The sequence below is a fragment of the Martes martes genome (genome assembly GCF_963455335.1).
Source record: "Martes martes genome assembly, chromosome: 14".
Taxonomy (NCBI): Eukaryota; Metazoa; Chordata; class Mammalia; order Carnivora; family Mustelidae; genus Martes; species Martes martes.
In genome coordinates, this window is record NC_137902.1 from 35,870,006 (window position 1) to 35,883,579 (window position 13,574).

The window sequence follows — 13,574 nt, forward strand, 5'->3', positions numbered from 1 at the left end:
TCTGGAGTTGGGGGATCTGTCAGGACTCGCACTCTTTTCTCAGTACGAGAAACCATACTTGTCACCCAGCTCGGGAAGAGCCGCTGAGGTGACCAATATGGGGCAAATCGTTGGTCTTCAGTCTGGAGGGTTCTTGATGGGAGAGAAGAGAGACGAGGAGCTTCTACTATAAGAACAAGAAGTCAGAACCTGTGGGCCTCTGTGCTCAGCAACTGAGTTTGGAAATCCAGCCTGTTCCAGAACCAAGTGGTGCAATAGCCTTTCTCCTGCATTTTCTTTTCCTTCAAATAGTCATGGATGATATGACTATACTGATAAATGCTTATATGTAGGTATGAACTCCTACCATTGCTTGTATTTGTCTGTTCTGATTTGCTATAAGCACAAAGATGCTTAGAAAGTCCAGATCTTTCTGAGACACCAGTCAGTAAATACCTACAAGGAAAAAAAAGAGGGTACTATTTCATGGGAGACTGATGTCCCCACCCTCATCATATGGTAAAGGAATGAGCAGTTGGAATGGGACACAATTGGGAGGCAATAGTAAAACCTTACTCTAGAAGGAGATTTGGGCAGCCTGGTAACACCCATTTCAGGGACAGGGATGGATACTCAGGATCATTCTTCCATCGTGTCTTGTTAGAAGTCATGTGGTTCAGGACACTTCCCAAGATTTTGTCCGCCCATCCCCTCCCAAAAAAAGTTTTTCTGCTTTTGGAAATCAAGGCTCTAATGGCTTATTACTGGGTATGTAGGTACTCAGGAAAGGGCTGTTCCTTTTTCCTTGACTAACTGGCCTATGAACCCAGGCAAAAATCTTAAGGGCCCTGACATCTTGTCTCCATTCCTTCCTAGTCTCTCCTCCTCCTCTTCCTCTTCCACCATCAGCATCACTTTCACCATTACAACAAGAGCTAACACTCAATGTACTCTAGGCCAAGTACATTCTAAGCACGTCATACACATTCACTAATGCAGCAACTCAACTCAAGGTAGGTATTCTCTTTATAGATGATGAGCCTGATGGCAGAGAGGTTTAGTAACTTGGCAAAAGTACATAACTATTAAGTGGCAGGGACCACATTTAAAGGGAGCCTCACTAGGAAGTCCACACATCTATTTTCCCCTAGACTTTAATGACCTTAGAAAAAGGGTGATCAATTCAGTCCCATCGGTGTTTGTAACTTAGTTTCTTGTCCTTGCCAGTGGTCTACTCATAACCTTTCCATCGCCCGATAGAATACATTTCTAATGGTGGAGCTTGAAACTGGAGACTTCATACACTTTTTCCCTTGAGCAGAAACACTTAGCTGGCATCTCATTTTGTGTAAAACAAGCTCTGATCATTCAAATCATTTTGTTCTTAGAACAAAGTGGCCATAATTTCATGTAGGGGCTGTCTACTTTTGCAGTCATGAGCAAGCAGTTGCCTTGGCAACAGCATTTGAAAAGGACAAAGGCCCAGGGAACTTTTGTCAAGACCCATTACACTGTGTGGAGAGGCTCTGCTTAGCTGTCCCTTCCCCCACAATCTATTTCAGCTGTCTCCCCTTTTGTGGTCAACTTAGAGGCCAGTGGGGTAGAAGGCAAGAAGTTTGAGCCATGGTTGGACCAGTCATCAAAAAATGTGCCCATCGGAAGGGAGCTCAGAGAACTGCTCAAGATTGTAGAGGGTGTGAGCAGTGACTGGGGGTTCAGTGTTTAGCAGGTGGCCTCCTACATCTTGCCTGGGGCTGATGTTTAGCATTCTCCCACAAACTGCAGAATTTCTGAGACCGTTCTATGTGATCCACTTCTCTTCAGATTCTAACCTCTGATCTTAGCTCCAAATTTTGTTCTCAAGATTTTATTGTTTTGTTTTTCAAGATTTTATTGATCTGACAGAGCACTAGTTGGGGGAGCAGCAGAGGAAGACAGAAAATCGGGTTTCCTGCTGAGCGGGGAGCCAGACACAGGGCTCGATCCTGGGACCCCTGAGATCATGACCTGAAATGAAGGCAGGCGCGTAACTGACTGAGCCACCCAGACACCCTTAGCTGTACCTTTTGGAGTAACACAAAGCACGTGTGGTTTCTCCTCCCTAGGAGAATCTGTCCAGTATTTAGGCACAGGTGACTTGTTCCTTCTGAGACTTCTGTTCCTGCGTCCCTTGTGAGTAGTTAGTTAAGAGCGCACTCGGCCTCATCAGTGCTCTCCTCTAGAATCTCTTCCACTTTACCGGCTCGCTTACTTGCTTGCTTATTTATTTATTTATTTATTTTTACCATTTCTTTTAAAGCATCACATCACATATGAAGTGACACATCACATATGTGGTCTGACCAGTGTAGAGACCAGCGTAGTCACCTTACTAGATCAGATGACATGTAGGATAATTTCCAACTGTGGAATTTTTCGTAATTTTCTCAAGTTTCCTCTACCAGAACAGAGGAAGGTCTTTAAGTATTTCACTCACTTATGACCAGAGTCCTATTTTCTACGTCATCGGGAAGAGGTAGATTATCCTGTATAAAACAGGAATTACAATGTTACTACTAATTTTGCAATGTAGTTTACATGGAATGCTTTGACAGCCACACTAAGAAGTATGCTTTAGAGTACAAACAGCTTAGCCTTGTTCCTCTGATTATCAGTAGGTGTTCTAAGGCTGCCTGGGTGGCACAGTTCTTCAGCATCTGCCTTCGGCTCAGGTCATGATCCCAGGGTCCTGGGATCAAGCCCCGTGTCGGGCTCCCTGCTCAGTGGGAAGCCTGATTCTCCCTCTCCCACTCCCCCTGCTTGTGTTCCCTCTCTTGCTGTATCTCTCTTTCGAATAAAATCTTAAAAAAAAAATAGGTGTTCTGTTTTAGACCACAGGCGTCTAACTTATTGACAGCATGATGTTCAACTGTCCATGAGAAAGAGGACAAGGAGCAGTCCTTGATGAATTTCAGGCTCTGTAGGGTGACCCCGAGTGTCTCAGAAGCTAAGGAGGAGAAACTTGAAGTAAGGTAAGCTTCCTTCTCCTTATTTGAGTAAGAAGGCAGAGTTAGGAAATGGAGCTGCCCTTCTGTCCTTGAACTGAATCCTAATGATGTAGGAAGTGGTACAATATTGGCAGAGCATTTAGCTAGAATTCCATGAGTCTGAATTTGGATTCTAGCACATACTGTTAAATCTCTTGAAGTTAATTCCACGAGTCTGAATGTCCCCACATGTGGAATGGGGATGATCACATCATGCAATTCATTTGATGAGACAACATATGTAAAAGATCTAGTTTAGTGACTCAACTCAAAACTCATTCAATAAATATTACCTACCCTTCATTTAAGGATTTCTGAGAGAAGTCAAGCACCAATGTGCTGATCAAGGCTATTTTTAGAAATTCTGATGCTCATCTATTAGCATGGGTACAACTTCTGGTACTGTACTGTACAGGGAGAAGTAAAATCTGCTTTTCTATTCCTGGTAAGCTTATCTAATTGGGAACACGAAGTTCTATAAAAGCTGTACCAAAAATGCTACAGCAGTGTAGAAGGAAATAGAAGTAGTTTGGGAGGCTGTTCTTGAAGGGTTTTTTCCCCTAAGGTGACCTTCGAAGAGCAATAGTAGTTTGATTAGTAGAAATCACAGGAAAGTCGTTTTCAGGTGGAAGAAAGACCAAGAGCAGAAATGGGGTGGTAGCAGTGTGGGAATGGCGAACTCATGTGTATTAGACCCTTTGTACCTGTAAGGCATATATATCCAGGCATTTATGTGTTGAGTCCTCATAACAACTCTTCCCTAGTATCTTCCATGTGCCAGACACATGGGAATGCACTGGAGCATTTGCGTGGAGTCTCGCCTGATCCTCTGGAGGCCCTGTGGACGGGATACTACCCTTACTGCCATTTCTGATGAAAACTTCCAGATCTAAGCGGTCAAGTAATTTGCAAAGGTTAAAGCGCTAGCAGGGGAAGCTGAAGTTTGAATGCAGAAACCCTATGTTTAAAGACGTTAAGGAACAAGGCTGAGTTTTTATAGCTAATAAAGGTAGGATCAGTTTTTGAACTTCGATCAACCTGACCCAAAGGTCGATATTTCTTCCATAAAAGTCTAGCTCCCCGCCTGGAACAGGAGACCCTCCATGAGTATCTGTGAATTGACCAGAGAACTGGACAGATGGCCTTGGATAAGGGAGCTGACTGCTTAACCTCTCACCAGCCACCTGTGCTCCAGGATGGAATTGTGCTCCAGACAATTTCTATTTCCTTATAATGAATGCGTTTCACTTCAAACTATTTCACAGGAATAGTCTCTTTAATTTTAGCTAAACCTAAATTTCTTTAGGAATAGGACACAGTGCTCATTTAAATGATGCATATAATAATTGCAAACACTTTTTAAGTGCTCGGTGGATAGGAAGCCCTATACACTTTCCATGGATTAACTTCCTTAAATTCTCCTAGCATCTCCTATCTTCCTATTTCTTATTTTGGCATTTTTATCAAATCCTATTTAATGATAATAATGTAATTGAAGTCTGCATTTTAAAAAAGGTGGGGTTCTTTTGTATTTGTTTTTTGAGTGAGGATTTAACCCTAGAGATGACTTCTTACCCTGTAGCCATTTCTTTTGGGACCAGAACTCCTGAGAGAGACACTGGGACAGTGAGTTGTGAAGGGGAGAGGTGGCAGGGAGAAAGGAGGGTTAGAGAACCAGGTTGCAGAAAAGTAGATGCAGAGGCTGAACTGACAAGAAGTTTCTTACGGTGCACTGAACATGAATTCACGGAATCTTTGTGAACACAACTGCACAGCAAATCTACTTGGTCTCTAAAGGCAGTTTCTGATTCTCAAGGGATATTTATGTGGCCAAGACTCTAAAATTTAAGGGTCAATTCCTCTGTAAGGACCTATTTAGCAAGAGGCTTTCATTAAAGTTAAACTGTCCCTGCTCCCTTTGCCCCAGTGGATTTACTTGGAGACAAGTCCCGGAAACCAGCTTCAGGTAACAAAGCCCAGATACAAGGGTGGGTCAGGCCAGGTGGAGACATCAATCAGTGGGGGGTTGCATACTGTCTCCCTAGCTACCAAGGAGTAGGGGCCCCCACCCTTTGGGAACCCTTTTGGGTGCCATTCCTAATCAAGGTGTAATAGGCTGGTTCAAATGTCTACTAGGGTAAATTGTAATTCAATTGGTCACCTAGCATCACTGTGGAGTTTCCTGTGTGTGTTACAATCTCATTGGTCACCTGTGTGCGGCCAGGCCCGGCTGCATGGCCTTTGCCCTTAAAAGATAGACTGAAACAGAGAAGGGTTGCCCTCTCTTGTAAGAGGTGTGGCCCCGAACGTTCGGTTAGATTCTTGATGCTTGGCGCAAAATAAAGCTTTGCTTGACCTTTGCTTTATATCAGTCTCGCTCCTTTAATCGCGGGCCTGTTATTGGGGCATAACATCCTCCTTACGCTTGTTTGGGGAAAGTTGCAAATTGTGATCTCCCAAGGTTTTTGTTTTGTTTTTTTTTTGTTTTTTTGTTTTTTGTTTTAAGCCTGTCTGCCCCCTGAGGCAATGTTTTAGGTCCTGGGACTGAGTACTGAAGGTTCCCTGCTCAACGGGGAGTCTGCTTCTCCCTCTGGCTCCCCAACCCCACCTCAGGAGTGCGTGCTCACTCTCTCTCTCTCTCTCTCTCTCTCACACACACACACACACACAAATAAGAATTTAAAAAATAATAATAAAGCTGGGAACTGACTTAAGTCACTTGCTGAAAATCCCAGAGCTGGAGAGTAGAGCTAGGTTCCTACCCAGGGGGGACCCCTGCCTCTCTATGGGAAGCAACTTAACCTGCTGACAGAGGTTTAACTTTTTTCATCTTTTGAGGAGGGAAAGGCCATTAGCTATTTGATCCAGACTATGTTTCTTCAAGAAAATGTTTATATTGCTCATGGCCCAAGCACCTTTGCTATTTCTCAGGTTTTTTGTTTTTTGTTTTTGTTCTCCTGTTTTTTTGTTTGTTTGTTTGTTTTAGATTTTATTTATTTATTTATCAGAGAGAGAGAGAGTGCGCGTGCACACAAGCAGGCAGAGTGGCAGGCAGAGGCAGAGAGAGAAGCAGGCTCCCCGTCAAGCATGGAGCCCGATGCGGGAATCGATCCCAGGACCTAGGATCATGACCTGAGCCGAAGGCAGCAGCTTAACCCACTGAGCCACTAAGGTGTCCCTGTTCTCCTGTTTTTGATTGAAACCAGGCTTGGGGAGTTGAAGTCAAGGCTCTGGACTCCCCGTTATTCCATGAAATCTTTTCCTAGTCCTTGTCAAACTCTGTATAGTCACAATGGGGAAACTGGGGAGCACAGTCCCAGGGGTAAGAAAGAACTCCACTGCAGACACATAGGCTGTACCCCTAGCTTTCAATCCTGTGCAGTTATTAGGAGTGAGTGTGATTCTGGAAGTGGAGAACACTTGGTGAACAAGGCTATCTGGGCTCTTTAAAGCCCGGTGTCTGAGGCAGAGTATCTGTAAGAGTTTATCCAGCAGTAAATTCTTATCTTATGACCTACTGACTTCCATTTATCAAACAAACAACCCCCCCAAAAAAACAATTATTTTGAGAAATAATAGAAAGGGAGAGTTTTTTCTTAGATGGAAAATTCTAAAGTTATTTGTGACAGAATCTGTGGTTGGAAAGGAGATTGCTTTGGGTCATTTTTACTACTTTATTTCCTGCACGTTAAATTTTTGCCCAAAAGAAAGGCTGTATCCTTTGATGAGCTAGAAGTTGCTCAGAACAGAAAGTCAACAATAGTCTTTGTAGTTGGTGACTGAGGCAACAGACCTTTTCTACTGCAAGAAGTTGGTTGTACCCCTCTACCCGGAGTACGGAAGAGTTGACAGGAAACAAAAATTTTGCTACATGTTGTCTTGGCTGTACACTTCCTTATCAGGAACAAATTAGAGTGTTGCAAATCAACAGATCAGTCTATAAATTCAGATCCCCATTTCGTCAGGCTGGGGTGCATGGACAGTAGTTCAGGAGGGTGTATCTGTAATCTGTTTCTTGGGAGACCTTAAATAAATTCCCATGGGTTTGAGTCAGTTTAAGTTTGACCTTTACTGGGTGGGAATCAGGCTGGTCTGATGACAAGGTCACTTTATATATTGTGGGAATGGGGTCTTGTGGCCAGGAACTGTGGATTTTCTGCCCCATCACACAGGTCCCTCCATTCCCGACCCTCCATCCCCGTGGCCAGAGTGCTGTGCTCATAGCTACAGCGCTAGTCTGGGCTAATCCCTGTCACTAGGGAAATAGGATTCTGTTACTGGAAGCCCTCATAAAGAATGCATGATTCACGGGGGCACCTGGGTCACTTAGTCAGGTAAGCATTGGGCTCGTGATATTTTTGGCTCAGGTCATGATCTTGGGGTCCTGGGATGGAGCCCTGCATTGGGCTTCATGCTAAGTACCGAGTCTGCTTGAGATTTTCTCTCTCCCTCTGCCCCTCCCCCCATGCTTGCTCTGAAAACCTAAAAAAAAAAAAAAAAAAAATACAGGATTCATGTGGGAGAAGAACCTCCTCCAAGAATGGCATGCTTGGCAGATACCCACTCTAGGGGGGGAATTGTGACAACGAAGTATGAGCCAGGGAAGGGGAAGAAAAAAAGTTTGTTAGAAAAAATAAATACAGCAGACCAGTGTGCAAGTTAAGAACTAATCCACCCAACTGTTAACAGTGCTTATATTGCGAGGGTAATATTTTAAGATTTCATTTATTTGATAGAGCACAAGCAGGGTGGCAGTAGGAGGAGAGAGAGAGAAGCAGGCTCCCCGAGGAGCAGGGAGCCCCATGCGGGGCTCGATCCCAGGACACTGGGATCATGACCTGAGCTGAAGGCAGACACTTAAACATCTGAGCCATCCCGGTGGCCTGTGAGGGTAATTTTGAGGGAAAGATCACTACCTAAGCCATGTAAGTTGTGAGGGGCTACTCAGACCCCTGGGAAGGCTGGGGGGAGGGGGGTGATTTCAGAAGAGCCGCCTCATGTGGTTTGAAGCTACACTGTCTGATTCACTGCCTGGGAATAAAGAAGGCATCGAGGGCTACAGGAGAGAATGTATTTTTATAGAGAAATTTGAGAAAAACCTAAATTCTAGAAATATCCTGGCCGCAGCATAGAAAATACTGGACTACAGCAAGACTGCAGGGATATCCAAACTGGCCCTCCGTCCCATGTACTCTTCATACAGAAGAAAATGTAACTACTTTTTCTCAGCCTTCCAGACTTGAGGACCCCGAGACCTTCCCTTGAGGAAAGCCCTAGTTATTTTATTACAAGGTTTCTCTGAGCTGCCAGATTTTAGGATTCTTTTTGGGGAGTGCTGGAAGTAGCGTATTTGCTTTGTGAATTCTGTGTCCCCAAGGCCAATTCAAAGACCTGCCTAAACCTCCCTGTGTCTGAGAGGGGTGATTCTGCAACGTGAACCTGCTTTGGCTCCCAATTTATCCTGCCGCTGTGACAAATGTTCTGGAAAGAAAACCTGACCTTTCACGATCTGGTTCTCTCACAGATACTCTTGGTACCCCTGGCTCTGTGACGAGTATACATGCTTGAGGATGCAATTCTGTGCCTGGAGAAGATTCTTCCCAGATCTCGGCACTTAGTAGATCCAACCAGTGTTAGCTGTCACTGGTTCTGATCCTCCACACCCACATCACCGCCATCCTTCTGGATGCAGGTCTGGCATGCAAATGTGGCAGTGAGAGGAGGGTTCTTGAACCTATCCTTTCTGTGTGGTAGAGAGTGTGTGGGGGAGGGGATGTTCCCAACTTGGACTGCTCAGGAGAGGAGCTCTTTCCCATTACTGATCGGTCTCCGTCGTGTGTCCTGATGAGGTTCAGGACCTGTTATCCCAGAATATGGTATATTGGCATGTTCAATATTTTAAGCTGATCAAGTTTGAGAAAATGGCAGGAGCAGGGTAGTCACTCTAACTTCCCTACCCCACCCTTCTTCCATGAAGTAAGTCCCAAAAACCTTATGTGAGGATTGCCTTCCTATAACAGAAAGAAACCTTCCTTCCAAAGAAAGAGCAATGCTGAGAAAAATCCAAATGGGCCTAAGTATTCCTTGGTTTCCTCCTGCTTTGTCCTATCCTCTTTCTCCGTGACAGTTCTGCATCAAATCTGATATAAAAATAACCAACTTAACCATGTCTTCAGGACTTGATGTCCTCATGAAGGCTCTTATGTCTCCTTAAACTTAAATTAACTTTGTGTGGGTTTTGTTGTTGTTGTTGCTGTTAACTTATCTTTGTCAGTTTAATTTTGAGGCCTACTCAGGGACCCTAAGAATGTTGAAGAAAACTTTCCTCCTCAACAGCATCCTAGACTGGGCCACTTACAAACAACAAACTTATTTCTTAATGCGTTCTGGAGACCAGTAATCTGAGCTGAAGGCACCAGCATGGGCCAGTTCTGGTGAGAGCCCTCCTCTGGGTTGTGGACTGCTGACTCACATTGTAGCCTCACATGGAGGAGAACAGAGATAAAGCAAGTCTCCTCATGACTTGTAAAGGCAGCAGTCCCACTCATGACTTCATCTAATCCTAATTACCTTCCAAAGGCTTACCTCTTAATAAGTATGTTGGGGAGTGAGGTTTCAACATGAATCTTGAGGGGACATGAATTTTTTTTTAAAGATTTTATTTGTTTATTTGACAGAGAGAAACACAGTGAGAGAAGGAATACAAGCAAGGGGAGTGGGAAAGGGAGAAGCAGGCCTCCCACTGAGCAGGGAGTCTGATGCGGGGCTCAATCCATGGACCCTGGGATCATGACCTGAGCTGAAGGCAGGTGCTTAAGGACTGAGCCACCCAGGTGCCCCAGGAGACCTGAATTTTTAATACTTTCCCTTTTTAGAGGGCCAAATTGAGAGCAGCCTCTTCAGTGGGAGAGTAATCAGGTGACTTTTGCATTGGGCAATCTGCATTTCAGTGCCAGCTATTTAAAGGAGTTATCTGGGAGACCCAGGCAACCCATGGAAGATTAAAGAATCTTCTGCTGGGAAGGAAGCCCCTGGTTCCATAAAGAGCTAAGCTCAGGTGCAACCCCTTCAGGTGGGTAAGCAGAATCCTTTGTCCCAGTGGGCTTTACTGTTCAGGCAACCTAGACTGAGCTCCCCAGTTCACTTCTGGATAATTCTGCTCATCCCATCAATGTAACACAATGACTGGGATATAGTAGATACTCAAGTGTTTTTTAATCTATGAAACAACCATGAAGGAAGGAGGCTCAGAGACTCCCTGAAAACTAGATTTTAGATTACTCTGACTTCAACAGCATATTCTTCTGGTGTGTCCACTAATAAACATCCTAATTTATCTCTACAGGGTATTTGTTTATTAGCCTGAACATCCATGAAATTTCAGTTTTCTAGGAACTCAGGGTGACCACCTCTTTTCCTTGGGGAATTGGAGGCATCCTGAAAACCATCTCAGCATACAGCAATGTCCCAGAGAAGGAGGGCCTTGGAATATTTGGCCAAGAAGTATCTTTGCTTCCCAGAATGCATATACTGAAAAGGATGTGTGAAAGGCATCTTTTAGTTTCTGAATGTTGCCTGTCTTCTTCTTATAATCCACATGTCTTCCAGATCCTCTCCCGGCTAGGAAGATTGGTAAATAAGGCAAACTTTGCCTAAGGCAACTCTAAAATTATTCTTCTATAATGGCTCATCTCACCAATAATGAAGATCCCTCAGGGTTCACTGCAAACTTAGAGACCAGTAGATTGCTTACACCCTCTATGCAGTCTCTTAATGACTAAATACCAGAGCATCCCAGAATCAGTGTTAGGATATTGCCATATAAGCACTTTGGGGGCATGGGAGATGGACACTTCTATCTCCCGTGCTCCCCACAGTGAGGGAAGGGAGAAGAGAGAAAAAACTAGGACAATGCATTTAGTCAAGGGAAGTGATTTACAAGGAAGAGACAACTGTAGCCAATATGAACAAAAAGACAAAGACTGGGATGTTCCATAGACTGAAAATTAAAAAAAAAAAATTAGGATTCTCTTCAGCTCTTTATCTGACTTTTTTGTTGTTGTTGTTGTTGTTCTTTGTTCATCTGCTTTCTCTACTTTTTACCTACATGGAGGAATAGGACTGTCCCATGGCGACTTAGTGTTTAATTCCTCAAACCAAAACAAAGGCTGCCCAACACTCTTGAGCTTCCAAATTCCTCCCGGATGATCTGTGAATGGTCCAGTGGAATCAGAATTCCAGCTTTGGCCCACTCAAAGGGTTGGAAGTCTGGCTCATAGAATAAACAGCTCCTAGAAGTCCATCCTTAGGGGTGGGCCTTTAGTGGGACAGGGCTTGGGTCTCCTCAAGGCCTGGGCATCAGCCTCTAGTGGGCTCCTATCAGGCAGTGGGTGGAAATTTCAGCAAGGGAGGGGGAGCAGCACGTGACCAGGATGAGAGCAAACTTGATAAATCAGCCCGAAGTTCTCACTTATCACTGGTTTTCCTAAGAGTTAACCTTTGTCTTCCTAGAGTTTTCTAGGAGGAAGCAACTGGAAATGGCTGGTTAGAGTGGAAAATTTGAGATCAAAATCAGAGGTTGCTTTTTTGTTTTTTTGGGGTTATTTATTTTTGAACTTTATTGGAGGGTAAGATTGACCTACTAAGAGCCATACCTATTTAACATATACAACTTGAGTTCAGAGAGAAGCCTATACCCATGGAAACGTCAAGGCAAAATGTGCCCTAAGCCTATCGATCACCTCCAGGAGTTGCCTCCTACCCTTGTACTCTCTTGAGATAAGAACACCTAAGACCTATGCTTTTAGCTTTTTTTTTTTTTTTTTTTTAATATAATACATGAACTGTCAGCAGTTTCAGACCTGGATTCCTTTACTAGCTTAGGCAAGGATGTGGTTTTAGGCTGCCCTGTGTAGACTTCTTCATCCTTTCCTATCCTCTGTGACCAGGGAAACACGTTTGAAGATGGTTTGGGTGGGAGTGGAGGTTTCTTCCCAGAAATAACTGTGCCTTAAAGGGCTTGGATGAGAGTTTTCCCTGACCTCAGTAACGCGTGTTAGGTGAAGCCTGGAGTTACCTGGAACTTCCTTTCATCTCCTGGCCCTAGGACTTTTCTACACGAAGCCTTATTTTATCTCTTATTCTGTGATCTTTGCTTTGGCTGTTCTCTCCAGAAGCTAAACTGTATTGGAAGGCTTTTGAAAAACCTGAGTGCATTGCCCTCAGTGACATGTTGTCAGGTGAATAAAGAGCCTGCTTTAAAGGCTGCAGAGGGTATGGAGGCTGTGTTGGTCCCCAGGCTGGTGAATCTTGATCAGAATGTTCTTTTAATTCCCACCATGTTTCTGAAGTGCCTTTCCAACAACCTATTTTGGAATCGTTGTGTTTCACTTAGGGTCCTCTGGACATCCCCCATGAAATTCAGAGCGGTCCTGTCCTCGCCCTGCTCGGGGCAGTCTCTATTCCGGTCATCGTCTTCAAATTTCCCCCAGTACAGTATTCTCCATTTCCTTGGTTAGTGTCGGCTTCCTCTGGGGTTTTGCTTTAGGACTAAGGGAAAATGAGGAGGTAAGTGGGTCTTCTGGCTTCTTGGCTATTTAAGGGGATAGAGAGTTCCTTAGTGGGTTTCTTCTCTAAGAATAAAGACCCAATGTGCTACTATTTAATTTCTTCCTTTTAAATCATCTCAAATAGGTTTCCCTACTCCCCTTTAGGAGTGAAAAAGGGATTATTGGAACAGAATAAGATTAAAAAAAAACAACCTATGTAAACCATAACCAAAGTGGTATTTCCACTCCTCTGGTGCCTGCCTTGGCCTTCCTCGGAGGCTCTCTTCTGCCATTGTGGTCTGGTGCCTATCCTTGGGATACACCCAAGGTAAGCTCAGAAGCTGAGTCCCTATCAGGCAAAACAAATGTATCCCTTCCCAAACCATGGGTTTTGCCAGAGGGATTTGTGGGGACCTGTTTTATAGTTTGAGATGTGAAGCTCTTCAAAGCTTGGACCACATTTGTCAAACATAGAAAATTTTTATTTGCAACCTAGCACAAGCAGGGACAAAGTAACAGAGGCATGTAGGTGTCAAAAGCAAACCTCCTCAGTTGGCTGGAACACTTTGCAAAGGAGGAAGGGACAGGAGAGGCACTGGGAGGCAACATTACAGATCAGGTAGGCCTAACAGTGGGCTTCAAATGCATGGATTATACCTCTTCTCGGATTCTTGATTGCTTACTATCCTTGATGTTGAGCTACTACTCTGTAGTTGAGAAACTACTCTGGTTTGATCTGGAACGAAGGAAGCCACTATATGATCATAGTAAGGAGCATGTAAAACACAACAGCTCTTTTTCCAACAGCATCACTTCCTGCATCTTTAGGCACCTTCCATACCCCTCTGGTTTTCTATCTCTTAGAGCTCATGGAGGTCTGTGCTTTCCCCCATCCCTACCAATCCTACTTCCAAGAGAAGAGCTTATAAACCTGCTTATTAAAGCCAAAGTCTTGGGGCATGTGGGTGGCTCAGTCAGTTAAGCATCTGCCTTTGGCTTAGGTCATGATCCCAGTATCCTG